At 38.7% G+C, this 21,700-nt stretch overlaps 1 protein-coding gene across 4 annotated transcripts in view; it reads right to left on the bottom strand.

The window, feature by feature from the left end:
• BBS9 (Bardet-Biedl syndrome 9) overlaps positions 1–21,700 on the bottom strand; it is a 469,951-nt gene that overhangs the window by 284,425 nt on the left and 163,826 nt on the right. The window lies entirely within an intron of this gene.

Here is a 21,700-nt window from a genome sequence, read left to right as displayed (position 1 = left end):
CATTTAGTAGCTCTTTCTCCATCACTCTTCTCATCCTGATTATCTCTTTTCCTCCCCATCCTTTCACTCTTCCTTCTCTCTTAGGCTCCCTCATCTCTGTTATTCTCTAGAAATAGCCATAATATATAAATTATAGATAACTTTAGCATAAATGCTTAAAAATAAAAGTTGTACGTTTTCCTGAACTTGCTATAAAAAGTAGTTGAGATGAACACTATTGGCTTCCTCCCTACCTTGCCCAGAAGAAAAAAAATTCAATATTGCCATAAGTCATTTTGAACTGATATAAAATGAATTTGTTTTAGATTTGTTTGTTGTGTTTTCTATTGGTATGTGATTTAAAAAAAACAAAAAACAAGTTTTCCAACACTTTTCTAAAGGTTAAATATTAGTCAAAAACAACAGAAAACTTGAGAGAGAAAAGAACTTGAAAAGAAGTGTTGCTATTTATCTGAAGAAAAGGAGTTAAGGTATATAAGGGTCTAGGACTCATTCAGAACAAATAAGAATTTTTAAAACTCCCCAACTTTGGGTCACGGCAAGTGGTCAGCTCATTAATCTAAAAGCTCAACTTGATTGACAGTAAATACTACCATTGCTCAATCCTTCCCATAAGGTGGCCACCAGCAACCACTTCACCACCTGCCTTCAACACAATATTCCTGTACATACTTTCTCCAGGATATATACATAATTCTGTAATGTGACTTCAGAAAAATAAAAAATAGATTGGTATCACTGATTTGATAGCTAAAAAACTAGCTAAAAACTAAAAAGGGGACTTGGGTTCTAGCTCTGACTCTGCTCTATGTAGCTGAGTCAACGTGGAGAAGTCTTCATAAATGCTTTATGTCTAAAATGAGAGGGTGAAACGAGATGATCCTCAAAGGTCTTTAAGTTTAACAAACTGGTTCCATCAAAATAGCTCAGAAAATAAATATTCCCAAATAAAATTATTTTCCTAAAATAAAATGTTTTCACCCCTGTAGTATCTCTGGGCCTGACCCTTTCCTTGCAGGCAACTGAAGCCACTTAGTGGCCATGGAAATCCCAACTTCCAGCTCTGACAAGCCCATTTCAAGAGGGCAAACCTCTGTCCCTATTGAGTTAGTTGTGACTGTAGTCTGTTCCCCATTTCACCCAGACCTACTAAAGTCTGAGAATACAGTAAGTCCTAAGGAAATGCTAGGAAACTAAAAGGCAGAGCTTCTCAGACAATGTGGGGATCATCTGTTCTTTGAATCCAAAAGGGTATTTCCATTTTATCTTCCCCCTTTGAGTGATCCATTATAAAGGAAACCTAGCATGAGGCATTACAAATATACCTCACTATCCAAATTTATTTGGTCTTTGAATTGGATAGCTTATTACGGAATCAGTTTCATCCCACTGTTTTAGATGGCAAATAGCAACAATTTAGATACAGGGATTTATCTAAAAATTTATCTGAACCTATTAAGTTGTTGAGTCCAGATAGAGAGAGTTTGAATAGTAGTGTATACACATATTTCTTCAGCGTCTCAAAAAGAAAAAATTCTTTACTGGTGTTTTGAGGTGTCCAAACAGAAAAGGGAGGAGCCAGGGTCTTTACCCACTCAAAGAGCCTAACAAGCGTCACCAGAATGTCTTAACACTAAATTACAAAACTTAAGCAATTTACTTTTTTCTTATCAGTGGTATCAGAGCCATTACATACAATTTAGATCAAATAACAGAAATTTAGAATAGCTGAATTCATTTAACATTGCATGTTTTATTCCACAGGAACACTAACACAAGCTCTAAAAATTTTAGAATAAATCAGTGAAATTTCTGTCTAAAACATCTATGATGGAAAAAGTACTTTGACACAGGCCTATACCACTACTTAATACATAAGTAATGTCATCACTTGGTATCTTAAATGCAAAGGAAAATTTTAAATTATATATATATATAAATATATATATATATATCATTCCTAAAGTTAAGCCCAACCTAAGTATAAAGTCCAATTTAAGTATACAAGAGAATACAATCAAGATTTTTTTAATCTTTCTACTTAAAGAACATTTTTAAAACAATATTGTCCATGTGAGTTAATGTGTAAAATTTTCTGAGTGATAGAATTTTATGTTAGAAGAAGCCATCAAGTAAATCGAGTATTGTGTACCTTATTACTTACATCCTTAGAGTTAACACTTTCAAAATGAAGGTCTCTAGATTACTCTGGTCCTTGAAATACATCAGCTAAACCAAGGAACCAGAATGATGTATTTTACGAGGACTCAAGGTCAAAGATGTTATATTGCTAGGACACACAATAATTTTGTGATTTTAGCAATGGGGATGAAATTAAACAATAGAATTAGCTCAGGAAACTGAGGGTAATTGTTTCTTCATTCAGTAAACAGATCCTGGCCTTAACAACACATTCAAACAAAATTCCAGATGGATTTTAAAAGTTAAATTAAAAAATATGAAACTACAAAAATATTTATCTGCCCTTGGGATGGAAAGAACTTTTGCTGCAAGAAAGCAATAGAGGACAAAGCAAAGGATCTCTAAATTAAACCACAAAAAAATTTTAAACTTGTTCTATGCTTTAAAAATACATCACAGTAAAAAGAACACAAGACAAACAAACTGGGAAGACATTGGCAACCAACATAAATATATGATTTAACTTGAATCATATGAAGTTGTGGATATTCAACTGTTTTTGACCTATAAAAACAATTTTGTATGTGTCATCTACTATGTAAAGAACTCTTACAAGTCAATGAAAATGAGTATATCTCAAAAGAAAAAGGTCAAAGAAAATGTACAATTCACTTGAATCAGCAACTTAAAGGTTAAATAATCTATGGAATTAAAACTTTTATCTAGCTCTCTTTTTCTGACAAGCCCAATCTATAAAATGAGCAACTTGAAAGTATTTGAAATACAGCTCAAAAGGTAAAAAATGAACAGTTTCTTTTGCTAATACAATAAAACAAATGAATAATAGCTTTAAAAACAAATGAAAAGAACATGCACTGAATCTAACGGTTCTTGTCCAGCTGCACTTTATGCAAAATAGAAATATTTTAAATTATCAAATCATCAAAGTCTGGTTTTTATTATGATATACAGATATCAAAGAAATCTTAAAAACTTAAATTTTGGATTCTTTCATGCCTTTACCAAAATAATACTGAAACAGAAAACAAAAAGTAGGAAGGTGCACGATTTTCATCTAGTCTCTGTTTTATTTACTATCTGCCTCTCATTTCTCTACTATATTTCATTTGCTCATCATTCACTCACTCATTCATTCATTCATCAAATATTTTCAAACACCTGTTATATGCAGGATGCCATTTGAAGTGCTATAGAGCATACACAGATAAAATCAGAAATTAGCTGAAAAAGATTGCAACCCTGTAAAAGAGTAAGACATGCATCTCGATAAGTACGCATGGGGTGGAAAACATAAGAGCTATAAGACAAGTATAAAGTACTTTAGTGTTCAGAAGTAGGAATGTCATTTCTAGCCAAGGGGATCAGGGAAATTTTGATGGAGGAAATAAAAGCTTAAGCTGGACACTGAAATTCAGTCTATTCTTCAGATTATTTCTGAAATCTGAATTAACTCACATGTGATTTGTAAGCAAGGAAATGACATCAATAGAACTTTGAAGTTGGTTCATACTCTTTTACCCATCGCCTGAATGTTTTGAACCTCCAAGTAGTAGCAGGAAAATATAGTACATGACTATATACAAAGCACCATTATTCCACTGTTCTTTTTGGCTCAGTTTGCAAATATGTCCTGGATTGAAAGTGTTTCCTACATGGTTCTCATGTTCAGTTTGTCTTTTGCTCTTTTTTCCTCAACGCTTCCTTCACGCTACCATCATCTTTCTATTTAAAAGTAAAGTCCTATTTTAATATGACTGTTATTTGGGTTTGGTTTGTTTGTTTGGTTGATTGGTTTCTTGGTTGGTTGGTTTGCTTTGCTTTGCTTTTTTGGTGCTCCAATCACAGTTGTATAAATTTTAAGTGATCTGCCCCACGACAATTTATTTTGTTTGTTCGTTTGTTTTTTACTTGACATATAGTTGATTTACAATGTTGTGCCAATCTCTGCTGTACAGCAAAGTGACTCAGTTTTACACGTATAGACATTTTTTTTAATATTCTTTTCCATATGGTTTATTCCAGAAAATTGGATCTAGTTCCCTGTGCTATACCATAGGACCTTGTTGTTTATACATTCTAAATGTGGCAATTTATTTTTAAAGGCTTCTTACTGTTAACTTGTAATTTATTACATTATAACATAAATATCTGTAGTATTTGAGCCTTTGGGATTTGGAGAACAGGTGTGAAGAACATTCAGCATAGAGAACGTGAGAGAAGAAGAGGGAGAAAAGTTTAGACTATGTATGAGAAAGAACAAGTAACCTGGATACAACATTCACTGAATAAAAAAAAAAAAAAAAAAAAGAGGAAAGAGACTCTTGGGAATAAAGCCATCTAAAGATCTTAAGCTTTAATCTATGTAATTGTAGAACCAGTAAAGGCTTTTGAGCTAGTAAGTGACATAAGCAAAATATGCTTTAAAAAGATGTACCCTAAAAGACTCAATATAGTTTAAAATGTTGATTCTCACCAAAATGATCCATAATGTAACACAATCCAAATGAAAATCCCAGAAAGCTTTTTTTGTAGAAACTAACAAGCTGATTTCCACATTTCTATGGAAGTGCCAAAAAAACCACCTAGAATGGCAAAACAATCTTGAAAAAAAGAATAGAGATGGAGGGCTTTCATAAACTGACTTCAAGACACACTATAAATCTACAGTAATTGTGGAAAAGGACTTGTGTCCTCTGCATATAAAGAACTACTATAACAAATGACCAAGACACACACACACACACACACACACACACGCATACAAAATTCAACTGGGCAAGACTTGCATAGATATTTCACAGAGTAAAGTATAAAAACTGTCAACAAGTTAAGAAAAAATGCTCAATATTATTAGCCATTAGGGAAATGCAAATTAAAATCACAATTCGCTACCACCACACATACATCAGAATGTCTAAATTTAAAAGATTGACTGCATTAAATGCTGGAGAGGATGTGGAGCAACCAAAACTCTTATATGTCACTGGTGGGAGTGTAAAATGGTTTAACTAACGTGCACAAAAGTTTGGCAGTTTCTCATTAGACTAAACATATACCAACCCTCTAACCCAGCAATTCTACTCCTAGTTATTTATCTAAAATAAATGAAAACATATGTCCACAGAAAGGCTCATACATAAAATGAGATAAACAAGTTATGATACATTCATTGAATGTAACATTACTCAGCAGCAAAAAATAAACCAACATTGGTACATGCAACAACAAAAATGAATGTTGAAAAATATTATGCTGAAAAAAATGACAGACATAAAAAGTACATACTGTGTGATACCATTTATATGAAGTTCTAGAACAGGCAACACAAATCTATTATGAAAAAAATATGAACAGTTGTTACCTGGAAGCAGGGAAGAAGGGGATTATTAACTGGAAAGGGACACAGGGAAAATTTCTGTGATGGAAATGTTCTATAACTTGAGAGAACTATGGGTTACACAGGTGTATATCCATTTGTCAAAACTGTACAGTTAAGGTTTGTGATTCCCAATGTATATAAATTTTACCTTTGAAAAAGGAATTAAAAAATAGGGTAGGCAGAGGTGTAGAAAAAGCCAGCATGCCAGAACACTGATAAGTGCTGAAGCTGAGCACTGGCTACAAGGGAGTTCATGATGCCATCCACTTACTTTGTATGTATTTAAACTTTTCCATAATACAAAAATTGGGGGGTTTAAAAAGAAGCAAATAAAGTGTATACATACTACACAAATACATATAAAGTGATACCACCAACACAAAATACCTTTAGTGATAACGTATAAAATCTACCTTGACATGAGCTGGGACCTGCCTCACATTTTAGCACCCATTCCCACCCTTATTCACACATGCATAAACAGACACACAGAACTTTTAAGTGTGTGTGTGTGTGTGTGTGTGTGTGTGTGTGAAATAGAGAGCGAGGGATGATTTATGTGAATACTTGGTATTTTTAAGTACCTTGTTGACATATAGCTACTTAAATGAAGCAACAATTCCACAGCAACTGATTCACTGGTTAAAAAAAAACCTAACAAGCCAATATGTGGGCCCATCAATGTGACCCTTTCCCCCCAAAATAATTAAAGACATCATTATTTTTTGATGCTAACACTGACTCCTCTTTTAAAAAGTATCTCTTCCACAGCCAATCTTACTACCTTCAAATAAAATAGACCACTTTACTATACCCACTAAATAATACTTATATAATAGCATCTACAAAATGTTATAGCATTTCTTTAAATTTTTGCATGTTTGTCACCTTTAACCAGGCTGTTAATTCCCTCAGGGCAGGAATTATGTGACACTGAATTTGTGTCCCTCAGTGCCAGACACAATGACTTCATCTATATGAAATTTTCCAAAAGAATTCAAAATTCACCTCTAATACTAAGTCATAAGCAAATACAAAAATACCACAACACTCCATATACCAATCAATAATTATAGACTAACAAATAAATCTAGAGGACCTCTGTAATTGTCCATAATACTTTAAATGGAAACCTTTAGATCAATATAAGATAAACCCAACTTTATTTACAGTTATCTAATGTCCCTTCCTTATTCCTTCTAATCATCAAATAATAAGACAATGCCAAAAGGAGTGGGAAGATAACAATATGCAGGTGGTAGCTCTAACCTGGCACTGAGCCTTGAACGTATGAATGTCAAGAAAGCTAGTATGCAAATATAGTCTCTCCCAAGGAAAATAAGAACATTTTCTAAAGTAAAAGTTCAAAGCAATGAATCTTTCCATAAATAAAACTAGATGTTGGAGTCCTTCCCTGTTGCATGAAAGAAGACATGATTTGATGCCATAATTTTCTAATGTATTAAGCCCTTACCGGAATTAAGTCAGGCATTAAGGAAACTACCTGTGTATTTTTAGCTCTTATGTGTTGAGGAGTTACTTTTGCAATTTTTAAAAATAATTAGGCCTTGTTTGTTCTTCTCTGTATGACCATCTCCCAGGCAAAGCTTCATATCAATATCTTTTGACATACATAGTTCGTACCAAATACAAAATCTGGGAGCCAGGAAGAATCAAGCATAGAATCTAAGTTTCCTGATTCACAGTGAGGTATATTTTTGCCCACCATTCCATGTTGACTTCCCAAGAATGGAAAATTTAAAACAATTTTTAAGGTGTAATTTGAGGTTTGTGTAAATGGTTTTTAGTTATTATTGCTATCCACAATTAGCCTCGATAATCAAGAGCTGGATTATTTAATACGAGAGACATGGTAATTAGAATGCCCAAGAAAAGGACAAGTAAAATGGGGGAGCCAAGGCCAGAGTCCAAACATATCATAGTAAAAATAGCTCTGCCAAAAGAAGTTGTCACAGCAAATTGCAGAAATTACAGAGGCTGTAGTTGGGTAGACTGAACAAAATACCGTTTGTAGTAAAGAAATTTCTAAGCATCAAAAACTCAGACGTGAGCTTGCTCTTTCAAACCTATCTCTTATTAGACTTACTAGAAAGTCACACAAGACTGCTAAATTATGTTCACAAGACTGAACAGGTAAATTGCTAACCAGAAAAAAAAAGAAAAGATATAACTTCTAGAAGTGCCTATTTTGCACTGGGGAAGCAAAATACATTTATAAGGACTTAACTCTAACCTCTTTCATTATTGAAAATTACGTGTTTATTTAGAACTTACTATATCCAGGCATCATTCTAGATGTTATAGATAGATAGGCAGGTTACACTGGTCATTTTCCTCAAAGAACTTAAAGTACAGTGGCCATTACAGTTATGTAAATCAAACAAGAATGTATGAGATGTATGAAGCATGCTCTGATGAATGATGGATGTAAGCAAGGGAACCAATAAAAACAAAGTGAAAGAATATCAAAATCAGACAGTGAGCAGAGAGAACGCTTTCTAGAGGAGATAACACAAGCAGGAATTGGATAAGAGAAGGAGCAGGGTATTCCAGCAAAGCATTCTCCTTAAAGGGGACACACACACACACACACACACACACACACACACACACACACACACACACCCTGCATAGAGTACAGGGCATTCAGGAGGCATTTTACCAAAGCCAGAACCAAATAGATACTCAACAAATATCTATGTGAGTATCAAAGATGTGTCAGAGATAGTTCTCAAAGTGAGTACCAGTGAAGAAACGACACAAAAATCTCTGTCCTCCAGGAGCTCACATTCTGGTAAGGAGAGGAAAAACAATGAACAAAAGAAATAAATATATAGTAAGTTCAAAGGTGACAGGCGCTATGAAGAAAAAGTAAGCAGGTAAAGTAAGACTCAAATTGGACCTAGAAGGAAAGACATGAGTTGCATAGGCTGGGAGGGCATTCCAGAACAGTGGAACAGCATTAAGTATTAAGATACACCTGTTTCCATCAACCAGAAAGTCTATTTCTCCCCAAGGGGATTCATATGGAAAAGTGGGGGTGATAAAAATTAAAGATGACAAAAATACAAAGGCTTTGAATGCCCTGCAAAGAATTGTAGACCTTACGCCACAAGCAATAGGAAACCACTGAAAGATCCCAAAGGAGGAGAAACAATAAATTTTCTCAGTACTCCTCAATTTCATGTAGTATTTGACAGAACTGATCATGTCCCTCCCATTCACTCATTCCATAGGCACTCACTGTGCAGCTACATGATACGGTGTTAAAAATAATATTTTAAAATTAATACTATAATACATGTCATAAAAGGTTACAGAGGTGTGGTTCATCTCTGGTCACTAAGGAAGATAGGTGCTTATATTCCATTCTAGATAACACAAGACCCTATGTGCTAAGTAATATAATGAATGAACAAAGTTCAATAGTAATATAGAAAAGGACACTATAAAATGTTAATATTGTGAAACCAAGAAAGGCTTCATGGAGGATTTGAAAAACAAATAGGACGTAAACAAAAAGAGAGGGACAGAAAAAAGGTATTTCAGGTGGAGAATTTTAGAGGGACACAATCATATGTCATCTCAAGTGCAGTATGGCAAGAAATCATAAGAGCTTTTCTGCATCAGAGTTAATTCACAAAAAATGCAAATCTTTCTGGGCCACATTACTTTTCCTCCAAAATTAAAATAGCTTTTATCATAATATACCCTGTGGGGAAAAGTGTATTTCTTACTATTTAGATTAACATTCTTTTTTGTTGTTGTTTTGTTTTTTGGGTTTTTTTTTTTTTTAGACTAACATTCTATTCAAGAATGTCAGTGGGAAAAAATAATGACCACTATTTTAAGCAATTAAAATGTTAACATCAATATACAGATATTTTTAGGAGAAAAATCAAGGCAGCTTTCGAACACATCATGCAGTAAACAAGGCAGGTAAGTGAAGAGTCTCTGTAAATGCAAATGGGCCAGACTATGACAGATCTTGAAGGCTGTGAGCACTCTCTTTTAAGTAAGGCAATAACAGAATTAGACAACATTTTAGAAAGGGGATCTTTTTTTTGAAATGCAAGTCTAATCACACCATTCCCTGGATCAGAAACCTCCAGTGATTTCCCATTTAAAAATCAAAATCCTGGGTTCCCTGGTGGTGCAGTTGTTGAGAGTCTGCCTGCCGATGCAGGGGACACGGGTTCGAGCCCTGGTCTGGGAAGATCCCACATGCCGCGGAGCAACTGGGCCCGTGAGCCACAACTGCTGAGCCTGCGCGTCTGGAGCCTGTGCTCCCAACGAGAGAGGCCATGATAGTGAGAGGCCCGCGCACCGCGATGAAGAGTGGCCCCCGCTCACCACAACTAGAGAAAGCCCTCGCACAGAAACGAAGACCCAACACAGCCAAAAATAAATAAATAAATAAGTAAATTTAAAAACAAACAAAAAAATCAAAATCCTGGGACTTCCCTGGTGGTCCAGTGGTTAAGACTCTGTGCTCCCAATGCAGGGGGCCTGGGTTTGTTCTCTGGTCAGGGAACTGGATCCCTCATGCTGCAACGAAGATCTCGCACGTGGCAACGAAGATCCGCGTGCCACAACTAAGATCGGGCGCAGCCAAATAAATAAATAAATATTAAAAGTAAAATAGAGGAGAGAGGGGCAAGATGGCGGAAGAGTAAGACGCGGAGATCACCTTCCTTCCCACAGATACAGTAGAAATACATCTACACGTGGAACTGCTCCTACAGAACACCCACTGAACGCTGGCAGAAGACGTCAGACCTCCCAAAAGGCAAGAGACTCCCCATGTACTTGGGTAGGGCAAAAGAAAAAAGAAATAACAGAGACAAAAGAATAGGGACGGGACCTGCACCAGTGGGAGGGAGCTGTGAAGGAGGAAAGGTTTCCACACACTAGGAAGCCCCCTCATGGGCAGAGACTGTGGGTGGCAGAGGGGGGAAGCTTCGGAGCCACGGAGGAGAGCGCAGCCACAGGGGTGCGGAGGGCAAAGCGGAGAGATTCCCGCACGGAGGATCAGTGCCGACCAGCACTCACCAGCCAGAGAGGCTTGTCTGCTCAGCCGCCGGGGCGGGCGGGGGCTGGGAGCTGAGGCTCGGGCTTCGGTGCTAGCCGAGAGGGAGTCCGGGAAAAAGTCTGTGGCTGCCGAAGAGGCAAGAGACATTTTCTTGACTCTTTGTTTCACGGCGCACAAGGAGAGGGGATTCAGAGCGCCGCCTAAACGAGCTCCAGAGACGGGCGCGAGCCGCGGCAATCAGCGCGGACCCCAGAGACAGGCGTGAGCCACGGTTATCAGCGCGGACCCCAGAGACGGGCAGGAGACGCTAAGGCTACTGCTGCCGCCACCAAAAAGCCTGTGTGCGAGAACAGGTCACTCTCCACACCGCCCCTTCCGGGAGCCTGTGCAGCCCGCCACTGCCAGGGTCCTGTGATCCAGGGACAACTTCGCCGGGAGAACGCACGGCGCGCCTTGGGCTGCTGCAACGTCACACCGGCCACCGCAGGCTCGCCCCGCCTCCTCCGTACCGCTCCCTCCCCCCGGCTTGAGTGAGCCAGAGCCCCCGAAGCAGCTGCTCCTTTAACCCCGTCCTGTCTGGGCGGGGAACAGATGCCCACAGGCGACATACACGCAGAGGTACAAATCCAAAGCTGAACTCCGGGAGCTGTGTGAACAAAGAAGAGAAAGGGAAGTCTCTCCCAGCAGCCTCAGAAGCAGCGGATTAAAGCTCCACAAACAACTTGATGTGCCTGCATCTGTTGAATACCTGAATAGACAACGAATCATCCCAAATTCAAGAGGTGGACTTTGGGAGCAGAATATATTAATTTTTCCCCTTTTCCTTTTTTTGCTCTTGGTGCTCCAGCCAGGCATCAGGGCTGTGCCTCTGAGGTGGGAGAGCCAACTTCAGGACACTGGTCCACAAGAGACCTCCCAGCTCCACGTAACACCAAACGGCGAAAATCTCTCAGAGATCTCCATCTCAACATCAAGACCCAGCTTCATTCAACGACCAGCAAGCTACAGTGCTGGACACCCTATGCCAAACAACTAGCAAGACAGGAACACAGCCCCATCCATTAGCAGAGAGGCTGCCTAAAATCATAATAAGGCCACAGACACCCCAAAACACACCACCAGACGTGGACGTACCCACCAGAAAGAAAAGATCCAACCTCATCCACCAGAACACAGGCACTAGTCCCCTCCACCAGGAAGCCTACACAACCCACTGAACCAACCTTAGCCACTGGGGACAGATAACAAAAACAACGGGAACTACGAACCTGCAGCCTGTGAAAAGGAGACCCCAAACACAGTAAGATAAGCAAAATGAGAAGACAAAAAACCACACAGCATGTGAAGGAGCAGGGTCAAAACACACCAGACCTAACAAATGAAGAGGAAATAGGCAGTCTACCTGAAAAAGAATTCAGAATAATGATAGTAAAGATGATCCAAAATCTTGGAAATAGAATAGACAAAATGCAAGAAACATTTAACAAGGACGTAGAAGAACTAAAGAGGAAGCAAGCAACGATGAAAAACACAATAAATGAAATTAAAAATACTCTAGACGGGTTCAATAGCAGAATAACTGAGGCAGAAGAACGGATAAGTGACCTGGAAGATAAAATAGTGGAAATAACTACTGCAGAGCAGAATAAAGAAAAAAGAATGAAAAGAACTGAGGACAGTCTCAGAGACCTCTGGGACAACATTAAACGCACCAACATTCGAATTATAGGGGTCCCAGAAGAAGAAGAGAAAAAGAAAGGGACTGAGACAATATTTGCAGAGATTATAGTTGAAAACTTCCCTAATATGGGAAAGGAAATAGTTAATCAAGTCCTGGAAGCACAGAGAGTCCCATACAGGATAAATCCAAGGAGAAACATGCCAAGACACATATTAATCAAACTATCAAAAATTAAATATAAAGAAAACATATTAAAAGCAGCAAGGGAAAAACAACAAATAACACACAAGGGAATCCCCATAAGGTTAACAGCTGATCTTTCAGCAGAAACTCTGCAAGCCAGAAGGGAGTGGCAGGATATACTTAAAGTCATGAAGGAGAAAAACCTACAACCAAGGTTACTCTACCCAGCAAGGATCTCATTCAGATTTGATGGAGAAATTAAAACCTTTACAGACAAGCAAAAGCTGAGAGAGTTCAGCACCACCAAACCAGCTTTACAACAAATCCTAAAGGAACTTCTCTAGGCAAGAAACACAAGAGAAGGAAAACACCTACAATAACAAACATAAACTATTTAAGAAAATGGGAATAGGAACATACATATCGATAATTACCTTAAATGTAAATGGATTAAATGCTCCCACCAAAAGACACAGACTGGCTGAATGGATACAAAAGCAAGACCCATATATATGCTGTCTACAAGAGACCCACTTCAGACCTAGAGACACATACAGACTGAAAGTGAGGGGATGGAAAAAGATATTCCATGCAAATGGAAATCAAAAGAAAGCTGGAGTAGCAATTCTCATATCAGACAAAATAGACTTTAAAATAAAGACTATTACAAGAGACAAAGGAGGACACTATATAATGATCAAGGGATCGATCCAAGAAGAAGATATAACAATTGTAAATATTTATGCACCCAACATAGGAACACCTCAGTACATAAGGCAAATACTAACAGCCATAAAAGGGGAAATCGACAGTAACACAATCATAGTAGGGGACTTTAACACCCCACTTTCACCAATGGACAGATCATCCAAAATGAAAATAAATAAGGAAACACAAGCTTTAAATGATACATTAAACAAGATGGACTTAATTGATATTTATAGGACATTCCACCCAAAAACAATAGAATACACATTTTTCTCAAGTGCTCATGGAACATTCTCCAGGATAGATCATATCTTGGGTCACAAATCAAGCCTTGGTAAATTTAAGAAAATTGAAATCGTATCAAGTATCTTTTCTGACCACAACGCTATGAGACTAGATATCAATTACAGGAAAAGGTCTGTAAAAAATACAAACACATGGAGGCTACACAATACACTACTTAATAACGAAGTGATCACTGAAGAAATCAAAGGGGAAATCAAAAAATACCTAGAAACAAATGACAATGGAGATACGACGACCCAAAACCTATGGGATGCAGCAAAAGCAGTGCTAAGAGGGAAGTTTATAGCAATACAAGCCTACATCAAGAAACAGGAAACATTTCGAATAAACAACCTAACCTTGCACCTAAAGCAATTAGAGAAAGAAGAGCAAAAAAACCCCAAAGCTAGCAGAAGGAAAGAAATCATAAAGATCAGATCAGAAATAAATGAAAAAGAAATGAAGGAAACAGTAGCAAAAATCAACGAAACTAAAAGCTGGTTCTTCGAGAAGATAAACAAAATTGATAAACCATTAGCCAGACTCATCAAGAGAAAAAGGGAGAAGACTCAAATCACTAGAATTAGAAATGAAAAAGGAGAAGTAACCACTGACACTGCAGAAATACAAACGATCATGAGAGATTACTACAAGCAACTCCATGCCAATAAAATGGACAACCTGGAAGAAATGGACAGATTCTTAGAAATGCACAACCTACCGAGACTGAACCAGGAAGAAATAGAAAATATGAACAGACCAATCACAAGCACTGAAATTGAAACTGTGATTAAAAATCTTCCAACAAACAAAAGCCCAGGACCAGATGGCTTCACAGGCGAATTCTATCAAACATTTAGAGAAGAGCTAACACCTATCCTTCTCAAACTCTTCCAAAATATTGCAGAGGGAGGACCACTCCCCAACTCATTCTACGAGGCCACCATCACCCTGATACCAAAACCAGACAAAGATGTCACAAAGAAAGAAAACTACAGGCCAATATCACTGATGAACATAGATGCAAAAATCCTCAACAAAATACTAGCAAACAGAATCCAACAGCACATTAAAAGGATTATACACCATGATCAAGTGGGGTTTATTCCAGTAATGCAAGGATTCTTCAATATACGCAAAGCAATCAACGTGATACATCATATTAACAAATTGAAGGAGAAAAACCATATGATCATCTCAATAGATGCAGAGAAAGCTTTCGACAAAATTCAACACCCATTTATGATAAAAGCCCTGCAGAAAGTAGGCACAGAGGGAACTTTCCTCAACATAATAAAGGCCATATATGACAAACCCACAGCCAACATTGTCCTCAATGGTGAAAAACTGAAACCATTTCCACTAAGATCAGGAACAAGACAAGGTTGCCCACTCTCGCCACTATTATTCAACATAGTTTTGGAAGTGTTAGCCACAGCAATCAGAGAAGAAAAAGAAATAAAAGGAATCCAAATTGGAAAAGAAGAAGTAAAGCTGTCACTGTTTGCAGATGACATGATACTATACATAGAGAATCCTAAAACTGCCACTAGAAAACTACTAGAGCTAATCAATGAATTTGGTTAAGTAGCAGGATACAAAATTAATGCACAGAAATCTCTTGCATTCCTATATACTAATGATGAAAAATCTGAAAGTGAAATTAAGAAAACACTCCCGTTTACCATTGCAACAAAAAGAATAAAATATCTAGGAATAAACCTACCTAAGGAGACAAAAGACCTGTATGCAGAAAATTATAGGACACTGATGAAAGAAATTAAAGATGATACAAATAGATGGAGAGATATACCATGTTCTTGGATTGGAAGAATCAACATTGTGAAAATGACTCTACTACCCAAAGCAATCTACAGATTCAATGCAATCCCTATCAAACTACCACTGGCATTTTTCACAGAACTAGAACAAAAAATTTCACAATTTGTATGGAGACACAAAAGACCCCGAATAGCCAAAGCAATCTTGAGAATGAAAAATGGAGCTGGAGGAATCAGGCTCCCTGACTTCAGACTATATTACAAAGCTACAGTAATCAAGACAGTTTGGTACTGGCACAAAAACAGAAATATAGATCAATGGAACAGGATAGAAAGCCCAGAGATAAACCCACGCACATATGGTCACCTTATCTTTGATAAAGGAGGCAAGCATATACAGTGGAGAAAAGACAGCCTCTTTAATAAGTGGTGCTGGGAAAATTGGACAGGTACATGTAAAAGTATGAAATTAGAACACTCCCTGACACCATGCACAAAAATAAACTCAAAATGGATTAAAGACCTAAGTGTAAGGCCAGACACTATAAAACTCTTAGAGGAAAATATAGGCAGAACACTCTATGACATAAATCACAGCAAGATCCTTTTTGACCCACCTCCTAGAGAAATGGAAATAAGAACACAAATAAACAAATGGGACCTAATGAAACTTAAAAGCTTTTGCACAGCAAAGGAAACCATAAACAAGACCAAAAGACAACCCTCAGAATGGGAGAAAATATTTGCAAATGAAGCAACTGACAAAGGATTAATCTCCAAGATTTACAAGCAGCTCATGCAGCACAATAACAAAAAAACAAACAACCCAATCCAAAAATGGGCAGAAGACCTAAATAGACATTTCTCCAAAGAAGATATACAGATGGCCAACAGACACATGAAAGAATGCTCAACATCATTAATCATTAGAGAAATGCAAATCAAAACTACAATGAGGTATCATCTCACACCGGTCAGAATGGCCATCATCAAAAAATCTACAAACAATAAATGCTGGAGAGGGTGTGGAGAAAAGGGAACACTCTTGCACTGTTGGTGGGAATGTAAATTGATACAGCCACTATGGAGAACAGTATGGAGGTTCCTTAAAAAACTAAAAATAGAACTACCATACGACCCAGCAATCCCACTACTGGGCATATACCCTGAGAAAACCATAATTCAAAAAGAGTCATGTACCAAAATGTTCATTGCAGCTCTATTTACAATAGCCAGGACATGGAAGCCACCTAAGTGTCCATCATCGGATGAATGGATAAAGAAGATGTGACACATATATACAATGGAATATAACTCAGCCATAAAAAGAAATGAAATGGAGGTATTTGTAATGAGGAGGATGGAGTTAGAGTCTGTCATACAGAGTGAAGTAAGTCAGAAAGAGAAAAACAAATACAGTATGCTAACACATATATATGGAATCTAAGGAAAAAAAAAAAAAAAGGCCATGAAGAACCTAGTGGCAAGATGGGAATAAAGACACAGACCTACTAAGGAATGGACTTGAGGGTATGGGGAGGGGGAGGGGTGAGATGTGACAGGATGAAAGAGTGTCATGGACATATATACACTACCAAATGTAAAATAGCTAGCTAGTGGGAAGCAGCCGCATAGCACAGGGAGATCAGCACGGTGCTTTGTGACCGCCTGGGGGGGTGGGATGGGGAGGGTGGGAGGGAGGGAGATGCGGGAGGGAGGAGATATGGGAACGTGTGTATATCTGTAGCTGATTCACTTTGTTATAAAGCAGAAACTAACACACCATTGTGAAGCAATTATACTTCAATAAAGATGTTTAAATAAATAAATAAATAAATAAATAAATAAATAAACTGCACACTAAAAAAAAAAAAGTAAAATAAAATAAAAATAAAAATCCTTTAAATTAAGCTATGACCCCTGCTTATTTGACCTGTAGTCACTTCCCTCCCCAGCCCTCCATTCCCTATCCTTCTACTGACTTCCCTCTTCCACTTCATTGCAATTGTCATTCTCCATTCCCCTTTAGTACCTGGTATGCTCTTCCTCCCCTCCCTTTAAAAAGGATCTTTGTCTAGCTCAAGTCTACTCATCCTTCAGATTTCAACTCAGAAAATTTTCCTAGGACCTCACATTCTAGGTGAGGTCCCTTGTTTACATGCTCCCAAAGAACAAGGTACTACTATTCCTTCAGGATTTTTCACTATTGAAATAATATCTTTATCTGTGTAATTATGTATTTAATATCAGTCTTCCTCACTACAAGTTCCATAACTTCAGTAACTATGATTGCTTTGCTAATAAACGTATCTCCAGAACCTAGCAGAGTACCTGGCACAGAGAGGGAGGCTAAATAGACATTCACTGAATTAATTAAATGAAGAAAGTGAAATAATTCTTTGTTGTGGGGGAATATCCCATGCATTCTAGGATGTTTACCACCATCCCTGCCCTGAACCCACTAAATACCAATAAAAACTCTCCCTCCTCCTTGTGTTATGACAACCAAAAATGTCTCCAGGCATTGCCAAATGTCCCCTGGGTAGCAAAATCTCTCCCAGATGAGAACCACTGAGCTAGGAGATAATACATCCTGGTTTGCAAAGGTCAGTCCCAGTTTATGCCTGTTGTCCTGGTACAGTTATTAACACCACCCCCTTTCACTCTCAGAAGTATCCCAGTTAATAAATTATATTGTCATCCTACCTGGATGTATCTATATGGGTTCTCTTGTCCAGACCAAGTGAACTATTATGTACATAATGACCATGGTATTTCTTCTAACCTAGCAGAAATTATAGCATTATTTCCAAGAACTATGGTTTAAAACAAACAAACAAAAAAAACCACCTTTGTATTAGGCTTTGGAATTAATGAAAATAGTACGATGACAGTGGACAGAAGAAACACGGCAGAGATACAAAGAATAATAAATAGTACATGATGATCAATTAAATGTGGGAAAAAGAAGTCAAAGAAAATCCCTAAGGTTTAGCCTGAGAGAGCTGGATATAAAGACATCTATCAAGATTAGATATACAATAGAAGATGGGTTGTATTTTGTGGAGTGAATGGGGAGATGATGAAGATAGTAAGCTTGAATTTTGAAGCACCCTCTCAATACTCAGGTGATACCCACCAGACATGCGGAAGCACAGGACTTGCAGGGACACAGATCTTTGTCGTGATGTGCTCTGCTCCTTTGGCTCCAGTGCCATTGGACTTCTCCCACTTGTCTACTCCTTGTTTTCTTCAAGGGCTCTTCTTCCTGCTTCCTAATTTTGAGAATCCCTAAACACTACTCAAACTTCTCTGCTTCCCACTCTCTGTTAACTCGGAGAATTCATTCTATTAGCTATTACCTCTGTGATAACAATTGCCAGTCTCACTCACAGCCTGTAATCTCAAATATCATGTGACCAGATCACCTCTGAGTACTTCCACTTGAATTATATTAACTTTCATGTGTATGAGTCTTTTCAGTTTAAAAACAACTTTCACGGGGGGGGACCTTCAAGATGGTGGAGGAGTAAGACGTGGAGATCATCTTCCTCCACACAAATACATCAAAAATACATCTACATGTGGAGCAGCTCCTACAGAACACCTACTGAATGCTGGCAGAAGACCTCAGACTTCCCAAAAGGCAAGAACTCCTCACACATACCTGGGTAGGTCAAAAGAAAAAAGGAAAAACAGAGACAAAAGAATAGGGATTGGACCTGCACCTCTGGGAGGGAGCTGTGAAGGAGGAAAACTTTCCACACACTAGGAAGCCCCTTCACTGGAGGAGATGGGGGGTGGGCGGGGGGAAGCTTTGGAGCCAGGGAGGAGACTGCAGCAACAGGGGTGCAGAGGGTAAAGCAGAGAGATTCCCGCACAGAGGATCAGTGCCAACCAGCACTCACCAGCCTGAGAGGATTGTCTGCTTACCAACCGGGGCGGGCAGAGGCTGGGAGCTGAGGCTCAGGCTTCAGAGGTCAGATCCCAGGGAAAGGACTGGGGTTGGCTGCTTGAACACAGCCTGAAGGGGGCTAGGGCACCACAGCTAGCTGGGAGGGAGTCCGGGAAAAAGTCTAGAACTGCCTAAGAGGCAAGAGACCATTGTTCTGCGGTGCGCGAGGAGAGGGGATTCAGAGGACAGCGTAAACAAGCTCCAGAGACGGGCGCAAGCTGTGGCTACCAGGGTGGACAGCAGAGATGGGCATGAGATGTGAAGGCTGCTGCTGCAGCCACCAAGAATCCTGTGTGCAAGCACAGGTCACTATCCACACCTCCCCTCATGGGAGCCTGTGCAGCCCGCCACTGCCAGGGTCCTGTGATCCAGGGACAACTTCCCTGGGAGAACACACGGAGTGCCTCAGGCTGTTGAAGTGTCACGCCACCCTCTGCCACCACAGGCTTGCCCCATATTCCAAATATGATTACCGTACCCCTCTCTGCCCCAGGCCTGAGTGAGCCAGAGCCCCCTAATCAGCCGCACCTTTAACCCCATCCTGTCTGAGCAGGGAACAGATGCCCTCATGCAACCTAAACGCAGAGGCGGGGCCAAATCCAAAGCTGAGCCCCAGGAGCTGTGTGAACAAAGAAGAGAAAGGGAAGTCTCTCCCAGGAGCCTCAGGAGCAGCGGATTAAATCTCCACAATCAACTTGATGTACGCTGCATCTGTGGAATACCAGAATAGACAACGAATCATCCCAAAATTGAGGCAGTGGACTTTGGGAGCAACTGTAGACTTGGGGTTTGCTTTCTGCATGTAATTTGTTTCTAGTTTTATGTTTATTTTAGTTTAGTATGTAGAGCTTAATCATTGGTAGATTTCTTTATTGATTTGGTTCCTATCTTCCTTTTTTTTATATATATATTTTTTCCTTTTTCTCTTTTTGTGAGTGTGTATGTGTATGCTTCTTTGTGTGATTTTGTCTGTATAGCTTTGCTTTTATCATTTGTCCTACAGTTCTCTCTGTCCGGTTTTTTGGGGGGTTTTTTTGTATAGTTATTAGTGCTTGCTGTCATTGGTGGATTTCTTTTTTGGTTTGGTTGCTCTCTTTTTTTTCTTTTTTTTTTATTTTATTATTTTTTATTTTTAATAATTTTTTTTTTATTTTAATAACTTTTTTGTTTCTTTCTTTCTTTTCTCCCTTTTCATCTGAGCCGAGTGGCTGACAGGTCTTAGTGCTCCGGCCGGGGGTCAGGCCTGAGTCTCTGAGGTGGAAAAGCCGAGTTCAGGACATTGGGCCAACAAAGACCTCCCGGCCCCACATGATATCACATGGTGCAAAGTCTACCAGAGATCTCCATCTCAACGCTAAGACCCAGCTCCACACAACAATCAGCAAGCTCCAGTGCAGGACACCCTATGCCAAACAACTAGCAAGACAGGAACACAACCCCAGCCATTAGCAGAGAGGCTGCTTAAAATCATAACAAGTTCACAGACAGCCCAAAACACAACTGGACGCGGCCCTGCTCACCAGAAAGACAAGATCCAGCTTCATCCCCTAGAACACAGGCACCAGTCCCCTCCACCAGGAAGCATACACAACCCACTGAACCAACCTTACGCAATGGAGGCAGACACCAAAAACAATGGGAACTACAAACCTGCAGCCTGCGAAAAGGAGACCCCAAACACAGTAAGTTAAGCAAAATGACAAGACAGAGAAATACACATCAGATGAAGGAGCAAGGTAAATACCCACCAAAGCAAACAAATGAAGAGGAAGTAGGCAGTCTACCTGAAAAAGAATTCAGAGTAATGATAGTAAAGATGATCCAAAATCTTGGAAATAAAATGAAGAATATAAAAAAACGTTTAACACGGACCTAGAAGAACTAAAGAGCAAACAAACAATGATGAAAAACACAAGAAATGAAATTAAACATTCTCTAGAAGGAATAAATTGCAGAATAACTGACGCAGAAGAATGGATAAGTGACCTGGAAGATAAAATAGTGGAAATAACTACCACAGACAGAATAAAGAAAAAAGAATGAAAAGAATTGAGGACAGGCTCAGAGACGTCTGGGACAACACTAAATGCACCAACATTAGAATTATAGGGGTCCCAGAAGAAGAAGAGAAAAAGATAAGAGACTGAGAAAACATTTGAAGAGATTATAGTTGAAAACTTCCCTAATATGGGAAAGAAAATAGTTAATCAAGTCCAGGAAGCACACAGAGTCCCATACAAGATAAATCCAAGGGGAAATGCCAAGACACATATTAATCAAACTATAAAAAATTAAATACAAAGAAAAAACATTAAAAGCAGCAAGGGAAAAGCAACAAATAACATACAAGGGAATCCCCATAAGGTTAACAGCTGATCTTTCAGCAGAAACTCTGCAACCCAGAAGGGAGTGGCAGGGCATAATTAAAGTGATGAATGGGAAAAACCTGAAACCAAGATTACTCCACCCAGCAAGGATCTCATTTAGATTCGATGGAGAAATTAAAACCTTT

Source organism: Eschrichtius robustus, chromosome 8 (assembly GCF_028021215.1).
Source record: "Eschrichtius robustus isolate mEscRob2 chromosome 8, mEscRob2.pri, whole genome shotgun sequence".
In the NCBI taxonomy this organism is placed as follows: domain Eukaryota; kingdom Metazoa; phylum Chordata; class Mammalia; order Artiodactyla; family Eschrichtiidae; genus Eschrichtius; species Eschrichtius robustus.
This window is presented reverse-complemented; position numbering and strand designations above follow the sequence as displayed.